This window comes from Leuciscus leuciscus (genome assembly GCF_965113295.1).
Source record: "Leuciscus leuciscus genome assembly, chromosome: 23".
NCBI classification, from domain to species: Eukaryota; Metazoa; Chordata; class Actinopteri; order Cypriniformes; family Leuciscidae; genus Leuciscus; species Leuciscus leuciscus.
The window spans coordinates 6,539,609-6,558,673 of NC_138747.1; the positions used below are offsets into that span (position 1 = coordinate 6,539,609).

General features: G+C 38.4%; 1 protein-coding gene across 4 annotated transcripts in view; it reads left to right on the plus strand.

Annotated features, from left to right (window-relative positions):
* The window catches only part of sema3fb (sema domain, immunoglobulin domain (Ig), short basic domain, secreted, (semaphorin) 3Fb), a 60,713-nt gene that overhangs the window by 3,751 nt on the left and 37,897 nt on the right, over positions 1–19,065 (plus strand). The gene's annotated exons all lie outside the window — the stretch shown is intronic.

The window sequence follows — 19,065 nt, forward strand, 5'->3', positions numbered from 1 at the left end:
TTATATAAAATGTTTTTCTTCACACTTAGAGAAATAATGTTTATTTTAAGAACCGTTCACTGAAAGGTTCTTGGAGGAACCAAAAAGGAATTTCCATTTTGGAATGTGTATTTTTAATAGTGTACATCAAGTACTTGTACAACATCAAGTTCAAATTTTAAACCCAAAAATCCATATAGCAAACTCTGTAACCTTATACAATGGAAAATGTTCCTCGCTGAACCTAATGTCAAGTCAAGTCATCTTCATTTATAAAGCGCTTTTAACAATATAGATTGTTTCAAAGCAGCTTTACAGTGATAATAGGAAATTAAAGTAACAGAGATTGTTTTGGCTTTACAGCAGCTCTAGAATAAAGTTATTGTCCAGCTAAAGTTAGTTTTGATTGATTCTTATGTGTTGCAAAAAGCTTTAAAGAAGCTTTAGTTTTAAGAGTTCAGATGGCCAGGTTTTAGAGTTAAATTGTCTAGATCAGCCATGCACATCAATATGCCTCAGGTCTGCACTGCTGGAGATCCGTCCTGCGATTAGCCGTTTCAGAGAAGGGACTACGCAATTCCACTGTTTGCCAAATTCCCCGGCACAGTTCGTTATTCAAGGCTTTACCCCTCGCTTTAATCAAGATGGATTTAACACTCCACTGAGCATGTTTGTAGATCCAGTCATTTTTGAAGGATTTCAAATATTGGTCCCTCAGGAATCGCTTTACCTCATGAAGCTGTGCTATGCTAGAACCCTGCACCCACACAGTCTTTTAGCTCCATGATGTGTAAATTGTACATGTATTGCTACCAACAGGATCTAATGTGGTTATGGTTGAAAGGGTCATGGATTTGTCATTTTGCGGGTTCTCTTGAGAAAAAGCTGATTCATTGCTTACTTGCATACCCCCATCAAGTTGGGCGCAGCGTTATTTGGATCCTGCAGTCGCAGAGCTCTCGAGCCAAACTCGCATTTAGCGCTTTTAATTGGTTTTGGAGAGCAACTGCAAACCTCATCATAAGACAGCACCTGCAGTCCACCCCAAACTGCAGGCCTACTGTTTTCACCACATAACACCTCACAGCAAGCACAGGAATGTGCTAATTATGGTCTAACCCATGCCCATTTTTAGATTTCTAAACCTCCCTTCTCACTTGAGTTCAATTTGTGTGCATTATATGATCATTGAAGCGTTTCCCTAAAACTTTCCTTGAGTAGTTCTCAAAGCTTTGAAGATCTAAAACCCAACCCGTCTTTGTTTAAGTTAGCTGTGTCAATACGTCGTCCGCTCTTAGATACGTTATCAGGTTTTCCACTTTACAGTGCTATTATTCTCAGGAACTCCGTGACAGAAGTATACCATGCCAAGCTGAACACGTTTAAGGCTCATGAATCTCGTTTTTGTTTCTCTGTGAGTAGAATGTCCGACTGTCTATGATGCCTTAAATCGAATTGCTCTGTCAACCCACTTTAGGGGTCAAGAGTTGCGACCCCTCACACGAGACCAGCTCACTTTTCTAGTAAAGCGGTTCCACCCCACTTGGAGAGTAAATCAAAAACATCTTAATTGTTCTTTGAGCTTTGCAACTTCCTTCCCCCTTGTGTTGAACTTCGTCAAGGTTGTTTCCCTCGGGAAAATCTCCCATGATGCCAACGGTGAGGGTTTTTAAACTAGTGGCAGATGTGGTACCTTTTCCATATCAGATTTAGAAGAAACCCAATCCTGTTTGGTCTGTGTAGAAATGGATTGTCATGGTAAATGAGATGACACTGATTCAGTGATGATTAATCAAACCGTTGGCTGGATCCAGATGCCCGTTTTCAGTCGTATTGTATGCATGAGTTAATTATTTGAACCAACGGAGGGTTATCAACCACAGCTCATTTGATGTAAATTGACGCTGTTTGAATGTGTGATTTAATTCCGTGTCTTGTCCCCAACGTTGAAAGGTGACCCAGCATGCACAATTGATTTAGAGCCGTAGGAGTCTGTGTCGCCAGCCTCCCTCCAGGGGGTTCTGACCCCTTCAACTATACGGACACACACACATCCCACTGGGTGCTTTGGCTAGTGTTGGCTTAACTTGCTAATCTGATGTCAGTATTGCTGCTTTTCTAAAAGTGTCTGGGACTGATTAGAGTAAGTAAACATGGCTCTGGATAAGTGTAAAAGAGTGATGTCCTAAAATGTTTAAGTTCTCGTGCTTGGAGAATTCATAGGTGGAACCGGTGAGCTCATGCTGTTGTGATGCAATAACAGAGTTCAAAGTTGACTTTAAAGCTTTTAATGACATGCATGTGAAATATGCTGCCTGTTTCAGTTTGACCCCGGTAAATGGTATTGTACAGGTGACATTGGGTTTAAATTCATCCTGGCACAAAACCATACTTTCTGCTGATATTTTTTCTGCAAAGCCAGTTTAAGAATAATAATTTGAGCCAGGTGGCAATGTGAATTAGGGGTAGATTGGGTCAGTTCACAGTACTGTAATAATTTCTGTATTCTTTTTTTTATTGAATTGTAAAAGGTTGCAGATATCAACATGTACAGATCTCATTTTATGCCAGGTTTATTATATTTTAAAGCAAGGGTAAAGCCAATGAGAAAAAGTCCACCAAAACATTTGTGTCAGCCAATCAGAAAAGTTGGTGGTTGCTCTCCTCCAGTGGTGTGAGTTTGGGGGCGGAGCTACCTATTTATAAATAAGGAGTGGTAATTTGGTCATTGTTTTTGCATCCCAGTTTATTTAAATGGATGCCATTTTAACATTGATCTTAGAGCAGTTTACCAATAATCCAGTTGATATTGTGACAAAAGCAGCAACACTGTTGTCAGATCAGCAAAAAGGGCTTTGAAAACCCCCATGCAAATGTTCTGAAATATTCTTTAGAATTTGAAAGTTAAGTAGAATGGATCATTGTCATGTCTTTGAGTGGCACAGTTTACTAATTCATAATGTACACATACTTTCTACATTTAAAAATACAATTGGACACATGTAGAAGTTAGTTACCGGTATTTAATTATTTTGTTCTTTAAGTAACATCTCAGCTTTTAAGTGACCTGCATTTGGTCACTTAACTGGACAAAACCAGGGAGCCCCATACCATTCTCAGCTTGTTTTTACTTATGTGGTTAACCGCAGTGCCAAACATGTGGCATTCATAGTTGCCCATAAAATATCATTTTTAATTTCGTAAAATAACTACTTTGAGGTGTCGGTTTTGGCCAAAGTGGTGGTGAACATTACACGTCTCATTGACTATTACACCCAATACAACAATAACAAATATAGCCATAATACACTATAATTAGTGTGCTAAAAGTGTCTGCCAGCAGGGGAAACAGCTCTTGATGATTTTTATGATGAAAACAGAACTGCTTATGGACAGGCTATGGGCAAGTGGGAATATTTATTTTTACCAGCGGAGTCATATATCTAGGTACACCACAACACAAAAAAATATTTCCAGGTGTTTTTCCAGCTAATGCACATGCACCTTCTAGAGTAAATCATTATTATTATTATTATTATTATCAGAAACTCATTGTTTCTTTTAATTAAAAGATGAGGCTTCATTTCTGTAGCTGCACTTTTGAGCATTCTTTTTTATTTCAGTGCTCCGTGATCTCCCTCTAATGTGTCTGATGTCGTCTGATGTCATTCGATCTCTATAAACAGTTCTGTGCTGTCATGTAAAATCAGGTCATTTGAAATGAAGTCAGTCGAGAGTGATTTGTTCTCCAGGCCTTTAAGTATCCGCTTTTATAGGAGGAACACTGGACGCATTGTATTTGAGAGGGGTAATGATCATTCAAACCTGGCATTGTGACCACATGAGGATCTCAAGAGGAGATCTGATAAGGATGAATAGACAGATGGATGATAAGGGGAAAAGAGCCATTTGGAAGAGTCCCTCTTTCTTATTTTCTAGCTCTTTTTCTCTTTCTTTCCATCTAAGCCATTTCCTCAGAGGCTGTTCGGATTTCAGGAAAACACTGTCTTGCGACACTGGAGGCTCCAATTCACTTTGAGGGCCTTTGGCATTCGAGACTGTGAGACCGTTAACCCTGTGAGGGTGTTCCTGCCCTCTACGCACAAATGGGCTAGGTCATAGTCCTGTATTAAAATAGCTGCTCTGGGTAAAGATAAGTAGTGCAGACTTACTGGCCCCTACGAGTCCTTACAATCACAGAACGGGCACTTTCAAGAACAATTTTCTTTCTTTTCTTTTTAAAAGTAAGCAATATTGCTGAGTTGTTAATGTGCTTTATATGTGGCTGTCTATATATGGTGTGTTAATTCTTCCTTGTCTTGCGATTTGTGCATATGAAAGTGTTAAGATGTTTTAATAGGTTTTTTGATAAAATGCCAGTAGCAAAAATGGTGTTAGAGTATGTATTTTTGATTCATTTACATGAATCAGTTCAAACTCATTCATTTACTGTCATGGAAAGTAATTCCGTGCCATTTATCATGCATTACAATGCTACTATATGTACAAAGTACAAAGGCTGTAATAGTATATCAATCAGTCCTACTCAAAATATATTTATTCTGCTGCAGATTAAATCGAACAATTGCTTTGAGCTACTTCATGCACAGATCAGATTCTGCTGACTTGCACAGAACCGCTCTAAAACAGGGGAATATGACCAGCAATTTTGGTTGCTCAACACCATTGACCCACATTCAGTGTAACTGACTGCACAGGCCGGCATGATTCATTAATCTGGAGTGATATGATGATGTCTTGACTCTTTCCCACAAACCTCTGCTCTAATCCGTGTAGCTGCATCATAATGCAGGCCGTTTGCATCTCATCAGGACACGGGCAGCAGCTGGACCTAAAAAAAAAACCCTCACAAACCCGGAGCATGCACTGCAAGCGCTCAGAGTGAGGTCAGCGGATTATCACTGCCCTTTCACACGAGTTTCAGGTCAGCCGGTTCAGTGTGACTGTAGATATAGAGGGAAAGGCTTCTGAGGCTGCGATATGATGAATCTCTCTGCCAAAGGCATCAAATCTCTAATTCTCTAATTATTTTAAGAATGATAATCAAGCACCTTACCTCTATTCTCAATACTGTAATGCAAAGGAAATATTATTTAATCATTTATTAATTTAAATTGCAAAGTATCATTTAAATATTTGTTGTATTGCCTTTATGCTTATTTTATTTAAAGAAAATAAATAAAATACTTTTTTACTATTTAAAATTTTTTTTTTTTGCTGTATTACCATTTTAATATTTTAAGTAAAACATTTTACTAACCTTTATTTTAACTGCCATTTTAATTACATTTACAGTAATTAGAATGCAATGAGAATCATCATTGCTGCAATGCAAAATCCTTAATTTTCTTTATGCTGAAAATATATTTCTTATTCTGTTTGTTGTTCTTTTGATTTTTGGGTGAAATATGACCCCGGCATTTTTTAAAAAACCCTCACCCCAAATGTTTTCATTCTTTTAAAAATATCTTAGTCTTAAAACAAAGCTTGTCCACTCAGAGTGTTTCTTAAAATAATTTGTCATGGTATTCCTTTAGTTTAAAAGGATATTCCTTTAGGTCAAATGGGTTTAGAATGACGTGCTGAGTAAACGATAAAGCGTTTATATTTGGGAAGATTTCCTGTTTATAGGCACTGGATGCTACTAGTTATTTCATATAGTCAGATGTGTCCAACACTGGAAATTTGTATGGTGCGTCTGCATATCAGAACTCGCATAGGTGGTCCTCATTTCTCATTTTGGGACATGGATTGTGTGTGTGTGTGTGTGTCTGTCTGTTTGTGTGTTCCATGGGATTTACTGCTGGTCTGTCTGCAGATGCTGGAGATTGATGTTTATGTGGACACCTGGTGAGGATGAAGTGTGTCGTACTTGCGCACATACATGGACAAGTCCATATGGATTCTCACTTAATGAAGTGTTTATTCATTTGAGGTCACAGGAACTATAGGTGACTGTATGTTCACTACAAAATGGCTCTTTAGAATTGGCCTACTTGATTTTGATTGGTCAGTCACTTCATTCTGCTGTTAAAAAATGTTTGTATCTTGTCCCAGGCAACCAATTTCTACACAGCTGTGCTAAGTTTAAATATCCTGTATTTTGTTGAGTCAACTCAAATCAATATTTCATGTTGGTCAGTATTTTATATTTCAATCAGTTTTGTTTATTTGGTTAGTAGCCGTGAAATAAGAGGGATCCATGTCATTATCACAAAATAAACCCTTTCAGCGTGATAAAAATCTAGTTTATTTTGCGATAATGACCATCTGACTATACATTAGCACTTGTATATTTGACTTGACTATACTTGCATGTATATTTTCTCTTGCATTTTGCCTTGGTTCTCTCTCGTTTTCTCTCTTTCTGTCTTCTCACTCTCTTTTTGTCTTTCCCCATAACTCCTTTCTCTTCTCTCTTCTGATCCGTTGACACGGGGGAATCTCAGGGAGGCCGAATACTCTGAATTCTTGGGGCGGCAGCAGTGCACAGTTTTAGCTCTCACAGGAAGAGTGATGTTGAGTTTACCGTGGCCTCCCTTCTGGACTCTCACCTGTGCGCTTCTGGGGGTTTTGGGTTTCGCCGTCTGTCAGAGCTCAGCTGTGATTAAACTGGGATCTTTCCTCAGCAGGAACACTCAGAGATGCCACTCCACACTTCTTTATTTCATTCCTTCTGGTCTATGTGCCACACTGGAGAGTGACTCAGGAAATCACGTTCATGTTTTACTTGAGTCAGTTATTTTTCTCATTGTTATCACGATATTACCCAAGAAATATCGGTGGGTTTCACAAAATTAAGATTTTGCAATTACAATTAAGCACTCACTGCTTATTCTCCATTCTGTAATGTGAAAAATATTAATTAAAATTATCTATACATAATTGAATTTATTATTATATTGCCTTTATGATGATTTTATTACAAAAACAATTGCAGTGTTTTGTGAAGTTTATCTGTAGATTCTTTCTTATAGGAACAAACTATGCAACCAGTAACAACAGCAAATGACCAAATATTGAAAATCTGAAATCACTTGCCTAGAAAACTGACTCTTTATCTAAGATACCTGTGGCTTTGAATTCAACCTTAGATTTACATGGAGTATATTTAGATCTAATGCTATCGTTCTCAGATTAAAGTGTCAGATAGAATAATGGTCTAGTGGGATTAAGAGAGTGTGATTATTACTGACATGTGTTTGTTGTGCCGTGAGCGGAAACGTTGTGTGTGTGTGTGAGTGGAATGGCAGTGGAAAATAAGCTGAGAATGCTCAGTGGGGGGTGAGAGGTGAATTTTAGCATGTCTTAATTAGGTCTTGACCAGAGAATTGTCTCTAATATCTAGTTTGAGCCATCATTTCGATCATGTCTGAGTTTTATATAAATTTAGTGTATAATTTGTATTTCATAACCATTTGATCGTCATAGTGGCCACCCATGAAATGAAAGTGACCAATGAGAAAATAACAGTTTTGATTATAATGATCGAAAAAATATAGAACTGAATGGATTTTCTTATTTGAAAGTGAGAAAATTGTACATAACTATTTTTATTTATTTATTTTGTGTAGAATTCGTATGGTTCAGAAAACATTTTATTGCACAGATTGTTTGATTCATTTTAATGCAAAATATAAGGCAGAACATGTGCTGTTATAATGTCTACAGTTCAGTATCAATCAGAGTTTGGCAAATTTTCCCAGAACGTCCTCCTGTGAAGTTTTGGAGGAGCTCTGACCTCTCCGTGGGATGGGGTCAAGAGCACGCTCTATTTAATGAGCTGGGCATCATTAATCAGCACGCTGTCAGTCATTCACCCACTAGATCTGCTCATCTCAGATATTTTCAGATTTAGATTCTATAGAGATGATCTGGATTCACTTCAGTTTGCCTGATTTACAGTGTGTATGCCTGAAAATAATGCTCATTTCTCAGTTGATTAAACCATGCAACATGAAGAAACTTGTTATAAGTTTTTCTCAAAGTCAATAATGAGTCATCGGGAACCAGAATGACGGTTCATGGAATGAGCTCTAAAGAAGGAAGCCAAAATATGAAAAAATATCCAATGTTTTCTAACCCTCCTGCTTTACTTAATCTTGTTCTCAATCAATCCCCGAGCATTTCAATCTGTAGTGGTGTGGAGAGGACACAACATTTGTGAAGTGTGGAACTCAGCGTCCGCCCCTGCATCAGGAGACTTTGAAGCCTTCATTGAGATGCTGATTCACGTTCTTCAGTCACCCGACACTGCATGCTTTTCGAGTGGGTGGCAATTGTCATGGAAGGAGATGAGCTCTCATCTGCTCTCATTGAAGCCGTGCCAGGTCCTCCCTCTCCACCACTGACCCTCCACCCACAATCCACCCCTGTTCCTGGTGGGAAATGGGTGGAGGTATGGCTTTGTGAGAAGATCAACTTTTTAAGTTCCCTGTGGACTGTGGAATTGGCCAGGAGTCGGGGGCGTATTGTAGACCTAGGGGTCCAAAAGGATGGAATGAAAATGGGGCGGGGCTTCACACATCCCTTGTTGTTGTTGTTTCGTCTCGCCCCTGCGTTCATCCACATAAGAAGGGCGAGCGGGCGGGCGTGAGTGGTGAGAGGGCATTTGTGTGGGTTCATCGTTCCATTCACAGCAGTTCATTCACATTCTGGGAGATCTGGGGGTGGGCTTGTGACTGGCACTGGGCCTTTATTTTCCATCAATGAGTGCCTTGCACAGTGTGCCACAGAGCAACACACACACTTTACACATACACATTAAGCTCTAACTTATGAATGTATAGAGGGAATGGAGGATGGCAGAATTTGTGTAGAAAGGAAACTTTGAAATGAATGTCATCAATCATAAAATAAATTCAATCTGAAGAGCATGTAGCACTTGTAATATCTGAATTAGTTGTATGTGTTGCTTAAAGACATAAATTCAAACCTAACCCAATTTCATTTTCTTATAATTGTCCCTGGTCTTATTGTGTTTTGATTCATTTGTTATTTAGATTTTTTTTTATATCAGCTGGAATTTAGTAGCTGTAAAATGCTCAAATCATCAAATATTCATATTAATTTCAAATAGGTTGTGTCAGCCCTATATTATTTCTGACTAAATATTCTATTAGACTTGGATATATGTCCCATTATGGAAGTCAAATGCCTTGCACATGCTGATCCATATTGTTTTTTATGGCATTCTGAACCAAGACAACATACGCCTTTGAACTAGCATCAAGATCTTTGAGAACTGAAAGGGAAATATCTTATCGAAATTCAAGCCAGTTTAGAACTCAATGGTGGCCAAAGCCTAGAGAGCAGTGTGGTTTATTATTAATGTTTTGTTTATTATTTTATATAATTTACTGACAGCAAATGTTGTTAATGATTGATGCAGATAATTTCCAAATGGCCACACCTTGTCCAATTAAACTTCCTGAACTTTATATCAAGTCTATTGCTAATTTGGTTCCACCCAAGATGTACCATATAACCAAATTAAGGAGAGATTTTCAACTTTCTTATTTGTTTTTCTTTAAGAAAGGCATTGTCATTTCACCTCCAAACTCCTCCTTGCATCTAATGGCCAAGACCAGAGTCCTTCAAAATGCAAAATGACGGGCCTTTTCTCTGATGGTGTATGTTTTAACCCACTCCTCTCACATCAAAGCAAGGCCACTCAGTAGGTAAACGCACTTTATTCCAAGTCCCATTCACACGAGCCCGTTTCCCCCCAAGCAAGGTGCACTGCTCCGCAAGACCCGTCAAAGGAGCTCTTTTGTTTTGTAAATATATAAGCCCAGGGGAGGTTTTGCCACATAAAGTCCCTGTTTAACTTCTTAACTTGACCACTTGTTGCCCCGCTTAGCGTCTGAATGGTTGTTAATGAATACTTTATTGCCACTTTGCCGCATGCATCACGGCGACTTAGTTTAATTTCTCAATCCAGGCGCCCTGTGGCGTTTCCCAGAGAAGTGGGGAAACGACACATTTGCATTTCCTTTCTGTGGAAAACACAAACGTGGGATGAGTACAAGTGAGGAAAAGACTTGCACACACAAAGACGAGAGCAGAGAGATTGCAAAGGAGGATGGCGTGCATGGAAGGGGGCAGGAGTTGAATTTGCTTTGGTGTGTGTGTGTGTTTGTGTGGTTGTCCAGGATGGGGATACAGTAGGAATCAGATTTCCCTCCAGACCCTAAGGTTGATGCCTCAGCAATCTTCCTGTTACGTCGGTCCTGTTTGGACATGTTTAGAATTTATCTTCCGTGCACACACTTGTTAATGTGAGCGTTGAGTTACAGTCTATATTCTTGCTGTTGAGTAAATGTGTGCTGGTGGCTCTTGGGTGTCGTGAAGCAAGTGTATAATCAGGCTGTGCTCCAGATGTGTGTGGAAGCCATCATTTTTATTCTCACTGCCATTAAGAACATATCCTGACTCACAGGGATTGCATTTGTGTGAACGTGTAAGTGTGTGACCGCTGCCACGGGATTATGATTGTCATCACCCACTTCTCATGGTTTATTTTCTGTACGAAATGACTAATAACTCCATCAATTAGCCAGTAGAACAGCTGCGGTGATGATAATGGACTATTTAAATATCCCAATGCTTTCAGAAATAATATTTTTGGAAAGTTATTTTCATATTGCATCATATTCATGACTCATTGACATGTTTTTACAATATGTGGAAATCACAAACCAATCCACCCAACGGAAATAATAACGTCACTTTCCTCTAACTTGGTTTAATGTGATGAATTTTGAGGGTCAAGTTGTCTTTCTGGGCTTCTGATTTCCTGGCTGGTTAAGGCAAGACAAAAAAATAATAGAAGAGATGTGATTTGTTGCTTGATGTTTTGTGTTGCACCTTGTTAAAATTCAGTGTTAGTGATAGTTCAGTATTAAAGTGTTCCTAATGTTCATCATGCAAAGAAGCAAAAAGAGCAACGCTTGCCCCAGTGACGCAGAATTGATCAACTTTAATTGATTGGAACTAATTAGCAGTGTAGAGATAAACAATGATGAGCAGATACTCAGCAGCTTCTAATGACACTCTAGGGGGAAATAAATGTCAGAGGAACTCGTTTAAAAGGCCAGGCAAGGTTTATTCTCATGTATGTGTGTTTACGTCTCTTTAAGGCTGAGTTCATAAGTTCCTCATCGCCCTTTAAATGATCCCTAAGATCTATAGTAATCAGACCACTTTAGAACGGTTCATTTTGGTGACTGACAACTGAAAGATGTAGTCATTTTTGCTACGTTGGGCCTATATAAGTGTAGATATTGTTTGATATTATCTATTAACAATATAGTTTATTTTGTTTATATTGGTTTATACTACTACTACTACTACTACTACTAACAGTAGAAATTAATTTATTATATTAAAGGTGAACTAAGTAATTTTTTTACCTTAACTGAACAGCTTCGGAGTCATTGGAATGGTTATATTACTTATTTCGGGTTGAATGGTGGTCGTTTCGCACCCCCCTGGTGCCCGTGAGCGGAAAATCCGCACTTGCAACTTTGAGCCGGCGGGCCGCCGGCCGCTGCGTCAGGAAGTCTCGCGTGATATCAGGTCTCGCGATGTAAACAATTGCTTTACGGCCAAAAGAAATCTGCTAAAATGCTGTCATTATTGCGCTCCCTCACGCTGTCCGAACCCGAATGAAGAAGATGTTTTAAAGAACGTCCCATCTGCTTTGATGTCGTTGATCTACTAGCCTCTGGTGTCTGAGAATCAACAACAAGTTTTTTCGACAGTGTTGTCAAATATCTATTCCGAAGCTGTGGGGGGAGCTCTAGAGAGAAACCTGCGAGCAAAAAGCGAGAATACAGCGAAGAAGTCCCGAAGCTACTGAGTGCTGCTTTAAATAATTTTAATGTTTATAATAATGATATTATTTAATAATAATAATAATAATAATAATAATAATACATTATTAAAATAATTGTTTGTATTAAGGATGTTATTTAATAATAATAAAATATTAAACATGTTGTTTAATTATATTATTTAATAATAATGAATACATAACATTAATCATATAAAAAATATTGTTAATGATATTTTATAATATTAATAATAATAATAATAATCATAATAATACATTTATTATTATTATTATGCCGTTATTTTCATTTTTTCTGTTAAGCTTCTCTAACTGTGGATCTTAAAATGTATTTTAGCAAATTTAAGTTATTTACCTGTGAAAACTGTTTTCTTTTCCATTTGGTGGGTGTCTGAAGAATACCATTACTCCACTGTTTATGTCATTGCTAGATCTGATATTATTAGAACCAATTATTTAGTTAGAATTTAGTTGAAAAGTGTGACTGTATTTTAAATTATTATTATGGTGGCAGCGAGGCACGTTTTGCTTGAGCAAGTTCCTACGTCATGGTGTCACTACTGATTATGTTAATCAAAGTACAACATGCACTCGTGCCAAAGATCTCTTACCTGAAGCCCAAACCTGCTCTAGATCAAGACACATTTGTCCAGCCATGACAGACCTGCGTTACAGCCCTCTCTTGGTTATGTGCCAGCGGTCACTGTTCAGGCCTGGAAAAAACTAACAGTTTGCTTGGAGTTACAGAGCTGGCATCAGTCGACGACGTCTAACAACTGAGAGGTGACTTTAACAGCCTTCATCTGTTCTGATTTATGGCATTTCATTAGAATGCAGGAAAAAGCACTACAAGATCTTGTGGCTGGTCCACTGTGTCCAAGGTCTTCACCGCTCTTTACTCTGTGACAGAATTAATTGCTGGAAACTTCAAGTGGAGCTAGATGGATGACCTCCTCTAAGATTCGGTTCTTAGTTTTGACAAGCTACGGTTAAGAGGGCACGCAAGTCCAGCGCTGTTTGATGGCAATCACATCACGCCGATGGGTCACGGAAACCGCTGGAAAATATGATGTTTAAAACTTGTCATCTCAGGCCCATGCATTTCTCAACATAGACTTCAATTTGTTTCTCTCGCTACGTCTCGCTGTAGGTGATTTGTATTATTTCCAGTTGTGCTTATAATGGCTCGGCTGTATGCAGAAACAGAGGGTTGGTTTTGGACTAGAGTTCAGTTCTATGAGAGATCTGTTCCCAGATGGAGTCCAACTTGATTTAGAGTTCACACGTTTATTATTTTGATTTGAACAAGACCGTTTTCTCCCATAGCTAGTCAGAAGTCTCTCAGTAGAACAATATTTTCATTGCAAATTAAAAAGGATGAAAATGAGATCTTTTATGAGTGGATAGAAGAATCCATTACAAATCAAAATGATTGTAAGATTAAGGATTTACATTTTCGGTGACAACACATATTCAGAATAAGTGTTTTCATAGCCAAAGTACAGTGAGCTGCTTTAATGAATTTCCTAGTGAAACCTGATCATTTTGGGTTCGTACTATTTATATTTCTCAGTAGCAAATAGGCTTTAATTACATCATGAAATTATTTACTAGTTGCTTATTGGATGGATGACTGTGGAATCAAAAGGGAGGGACATTCCCATTCTAGAGAGTTTTATTGGACTGAAATCTGTGCAATGGGTGCTTTCCTCTTAATAAGAAAATAAACGCTCAACAGAAATAACAGTCGGGGGTAAACCGCAGTTAAGAAAGCATCTGATCATAGCGATGTTGATGTTTGCACAAGCTTTGCAATTCGGCACTCCAGTAAAGTCACGTTGCATTTATTTATATAGCACTTTATACAATAGATTGCTTAAAAACAAGCAGCTCTACAGTTTTAAACATGAAACCGTGTCAGTGTCTCTTTCAATTAGAATTACATCTCTCCGTTTGTGTTCATGTTTTCACTTGTGGACGTCCAACCTCGACGGACTGAACAGAAGAAATGAACAGGAGAATATTTCCACGTCTATAAAGGCGGAGCTTCAGAGGACACCTATTATGTGGTCACCATGGACCAATGGTAGTACGAAAAGGTTTGCCAGCAGGAGTGAACTTAAATATCACTTTAGAATGATGTTTTAATCTCCTGAAACAAACTCCGAGTCCGAACTAACATTTTCAAAATGAGGTCACACCTTCTTCTGTTGTACTTGAAGTATCATGGGGCCTAAACTTAGAGACATGACAAAAAAAAAAAAAAACTAAATTGACCATTTACATAATAAATGTCCACGTCTTAATGTGATAAGGAAAGCTGGTAACGGGATACATCCAAGTTGTCTTAAATATATTTTAAACATATTTTAGGCTAAAGGAAAACACACTTTAGAGATGTTCAGCCAAAAGACTGGGATTTACGATCCATAAGCCAGAGTTTGCAGTGAATCCTTGGAGGACTGAATTACGACTTAATCCCTTTAATGAAATGCTTTGTGCTGTGATCTGTCGAACAAGATGTTGGAGACTGATACCATTCCCCTCTCTCTAATGTACCACCCAGATTGAACACACACACACACACAAATGCACACACTCTCAGATTCAGTGCACATGCATAGAGCACCAGTGCATGGCAGCAACTGGGATATCTTCATTAGATGTTTGGTAGACGTCTCCTTTTTAGGTAATTCCTTTCTAGTTTATACTGTACATTTATATACAGAAGAATCACAATTGACATATTTGAGCTCTCTTAGAACAACTAAATAACCAGCATCTAAAAACTTGTCAAGTAGAAACCGTAATACCGTCTTTAAAACAGTTAGTTCACTTTATTGATGCCATTGGCTGAATAGGTCCAACAAAACTTTGCAGATTGAAATATATATGTTTGAATCTATAAACACAGAGTGACATACTGTTTGACGAAGATTAACATAGAACTTATCTGTTTTTAATTTTCTCTATTTTGTGCAGCTCTTAGAAAACGAAACACCTCCTTCTCTCGCTGGCTCGTTCCATTGAGGAACAGTTTTGCCCGAGGAGGTAGATTAACGTCTTGCTGTGGGAATTTTCAGGCATGCTCGGTTTTTGACTCATCTTGCTTAATTGCTAAAGCAATTAAAATGTTTTCTGCTGAACATCATGGGGTGGCACCTCGGCGGTCTCTCTCTTTTACTCCGCTTTGGCTCACTGTTATCTCTGGAAGAGCTGCAGAAGAAAAGTCTAGCGAAACACAACAAACAAGAGGGGAAAAAACCATTGGCTCTTTCCCAAATATGATTAGCAAATCACCCAGAGAAAGAGAGGCTAAACTCTGCCATCTTGATTTAAGGATGTTGCCGAGATTTTAACATGAAAAGACTTTGACAGATTACATGCCGATGCTGCAGGTAGCTTTGCTGATATTGCGATAGAAAATTACTTGAGAGATTTGGGATTTTGCACATAAGTTACTTCACAACCTGCTAATTTAAAGTCAAATTTGGTTAGTTTTCAGTTGAAATACATGGCCATTATTAAAAACATATTCAGATTTCATTTAACTCTGATCAGTTTGACAGTAATCAGAGAAATTACCTTGACGTGGCCTCTCAGTATGGCTGTTGCGATTGAAATTTATGAGCTTTTATGAGGGTTTCGCCGTTTTGTTGTAAAATGAAGCCAACAATAACAAGCAGTATTAATGGCTAACTCAGTGACGCTAGGTATTTGTTCGCTTTGGCACTGTGTGGGAATTTCATTAATCTCATTCGCTGGACAAGGGGGCATTCTCAATGGAGACGGTTACGCTCATTTTATGCTTAATTCTCAAAAACTTGGAGACCACAAAGGAGTGTGAGAAAAAGGGAGGTTCTTCTTCACTTGATCTTGCTGAACCGTGACCAGAGACCCAGATAGAGAGATCTTTGCCTCCAAGATTTGGGAACAACGCTCATTTTCCCCTCCACTGGAACTCAATGGGCTTTGGAGATTCTTAGCCATAGGTACTTCATTATATAGCATAGTTCGCTTTTAATTACAAAGCCTCTGATTCGTTGTTGTTGTGTTTTTTTTTTTTTTTTTTACTTTAACTACATACCCACTTGTGGACAATGGTTTCCTTTTGGGTATTTATTATTTCAAGACAATCACCTAAGTGTAAGGTTGGCTTAAGTTTTTGCAACCTAAAGTATGAAGCTATTGAAAAAAATCTAATATTTCCCTGTTAACCGAGACGCTAACTCAGAATACGTTGGGGGAAATACAGCAGTATCTCATGTCTTCATCTTACGGCAGTCTAGCAACCTGACTGCTAGAGGTGAGAGGTCAACCGTTAGGTCATGGTTTAGGATGTCCTGCCTGCCTGTCAAGCCTGATTGGGTGTTTCATCTGTCAATCATGTGTAACTAGAATGAGCTCTGACAGGTTCGAGACTTTGTGAGGGTTGAGATTGCTAGTAGGGGAGAGATGGTAAAGATAAACGAGCTCCTTAGATGGGTGTTAATTTATTGGGCTGTCACTCTTGCCCCTCGCTGTTTATCTTTCACCCCAAACGTGTGAGACCTGAGCCTCAGGGGCTGGAGTTTTATGAGTTGGGGAGATATTTTGGGATATCTGACAGGCCTGACTGTGGTTAGCTGTTCCTGGAGGCAGAATGTTGAATGCAATTGAAATATCAGTTGCAGGTGATACTCCTTTAAAATATATAATGCCCTACCGTTCAAAATCTATATATTGTGATGTCTAAATATTATCAAGAAATTGCCCCCTCATAAAATCTGTGCTCCTGGATAATTATTCCTAGATTATTAACCATCAAATGAATGCTGAATTGTTGTCATGTTCATTTGAGTAGGACTAGTAGGATTCCATTTCCTTAGTTCTTGTATTGAGTCTAGGGAATTGTATTTTTTTTTTATTCAGACCCTATTTCCTCCTACATATTCCTTTCTGTCCTCTTTTTCATGACTACCATACTACTCCCATTGCACCTTGGGTAATAGATTACATCTGCATGAAACCCCTGTCTGTGCATGCACTTTAAGAAGGTGGTGTTGGCTTATTTTTTTTGTTATTAATTGGAAGTGTGAGGTCAACCCAAGTATACTCCTAATGGCTGATAGGGAGAATGGATGGTTGGGATTCGGATGATAAAGGGCGGGGAGGGAAGGTTTACACCACTGCTCGGCACTGGGAAGTTATGAGGCCTGGATAATCCGGGTAGACCTCTGATGATGGATGAGAGCTCTCTCTTCTCAGCTTCCCTCTCCTGAGAACAGACCTATAAGTGCACTTCTGTGGGAGGAATTGGGTTTGTTGGGTATCCAAATCTCACTGTAGTGTAAAACAGTATATGGGCTAAGATACAGGAATCTAGGAGTGCAGAACAAAGTTTTGTCTTATATGGCATGTGCATGAGTGAACCGGTCAAGAACATGCCTGGGTAATATTTCACCTCCTGAATCTAAAGGCGTATAAATGATTAAACTACATTTCTCCCAGTTCTTAAGCCCAATTCTGATTACTGTAAATGCAAAAAAAAAAAATCTCATTCCTATTACTGAAATTAGAAAGTATTTAGACATGATGGTAGTATTTATTGTACTGATTAAAAAAAAAACTGTAAGTATGGTGTTGAATGAATGTTAATTCTCATTCAGAGTAATGGTAATGCGAATTATTTTTATTTTTATTTATTTTTATTTTTGTGGTTAAATATGAACTGGACATGTTTTGTAAAGCCCTACTGCAATCGTGGTTAAACTTAATGAAAAGGCCTGAAATTCTCATTAAAAACACGTTCTTTTCTTGGCCTTGCTGTTCAAATGCGTAGTAGGATTTCTAGTGGATTTGGAACATCCAAACTTTCCAGGAAAAACACAGATATTTCGAAGAAAAAAATAATTTAAAAAAAGAAGCATTTTGTGAAAGGTGTGCATGCAGAGATCGGGTTTTATGGTGGAATGATTTTTAGTCCGAGCAACAGGTCTTTGGGTTTTAGTTGAAGGATAAAGAGGATTATATTGCTCTCATATGATTACAGAAACACTACCTCAGAAATGAAATTGTGTGTTTTATGCATTTGTTTCCATCTTTCTGATTCTAAGCTCATTTTTCAAAATCTTAATATACTTAAAGTGAATATATGTTTGTTGCTATTAAAATAAAATCCTCAATGGACAACAGCAATTCACTCATGTTTAATGGAGTGAAAAAAGAGTATTGCTCATTGCTTTGCATTTCTCTTTAGAAAATCAATAGCAACTGCCAAATCTTGCCAAATCTCTTTCGCATCAGTCAGCTTATGTGAGAGTCCATTATGCCGACTGCAAACTGTGTCAGAGATCAATTTGGTCCGGTTGAGCAGGCCACCAAGGGCATCATAATACAATTTTAATATCATAGAAATCCTCTCATTTATCTCTGGTTTTGTTTGGCATTTGCAGCATTCTGGTTGATGTGGTGTTATCTAGAGCTGAAGTTAAAGATGGAGACTGTTTATTTGCAGCAGACAAGAGGATGAGGGTGAAGTGTTGTGCGTACTATCATTGGACGAGGTTGGACAGCCTGTAACCCTCCCTGTCTACTGGTCGTCTGAACGCAGTGCTATGATAACCCTACGACCCTGCTCCCGCTGGAAGCTAATCGGGATGCTCTCTATATCTAAAACACAGCGAGAGACTCACACGGAGTGTGTCATTGAAGGGATTTATTCGAAGACACTGTCTGTTAGGCCTTTTTTAGGAAATCATTTTTTCCCACAGTATTAACCTTGGTCAACCAGATTAACCAGAAAGACTGTGGTGGTTAACTAGCATTTTTGGCAATGGTCCACCAGCTAGACCAGCATAAACCAGCATGGAAATTCTTTTTTTAGCCGAGAAAATGTGCTGCTTTGTCAATGTTTCCTAATGGACTGTTGGACTTGTATGCAAGCTAAAGGTCTGATATTGATAATTTCATATAAAAACTAAAACATAGTCTTCCTGATGGTGTAGCAACATGGTAAATCAATATCAATTCTAAGTTTCTGGGTGAGAACGTAAAGCGAGTTCATCAAGCCCAGTTTAGGCTCTGGGGAATTGCATCGATAAATCAAAAAATGTCATGAACTTGTTTCTTACACATCATTGATCAAACCAGCTTTTAGGAACCTTCAACCACCCAGCTGGATTTAAAACAACAGGAAAGTGAATTGTAGCTCTCTATAATGACTTTCTGCT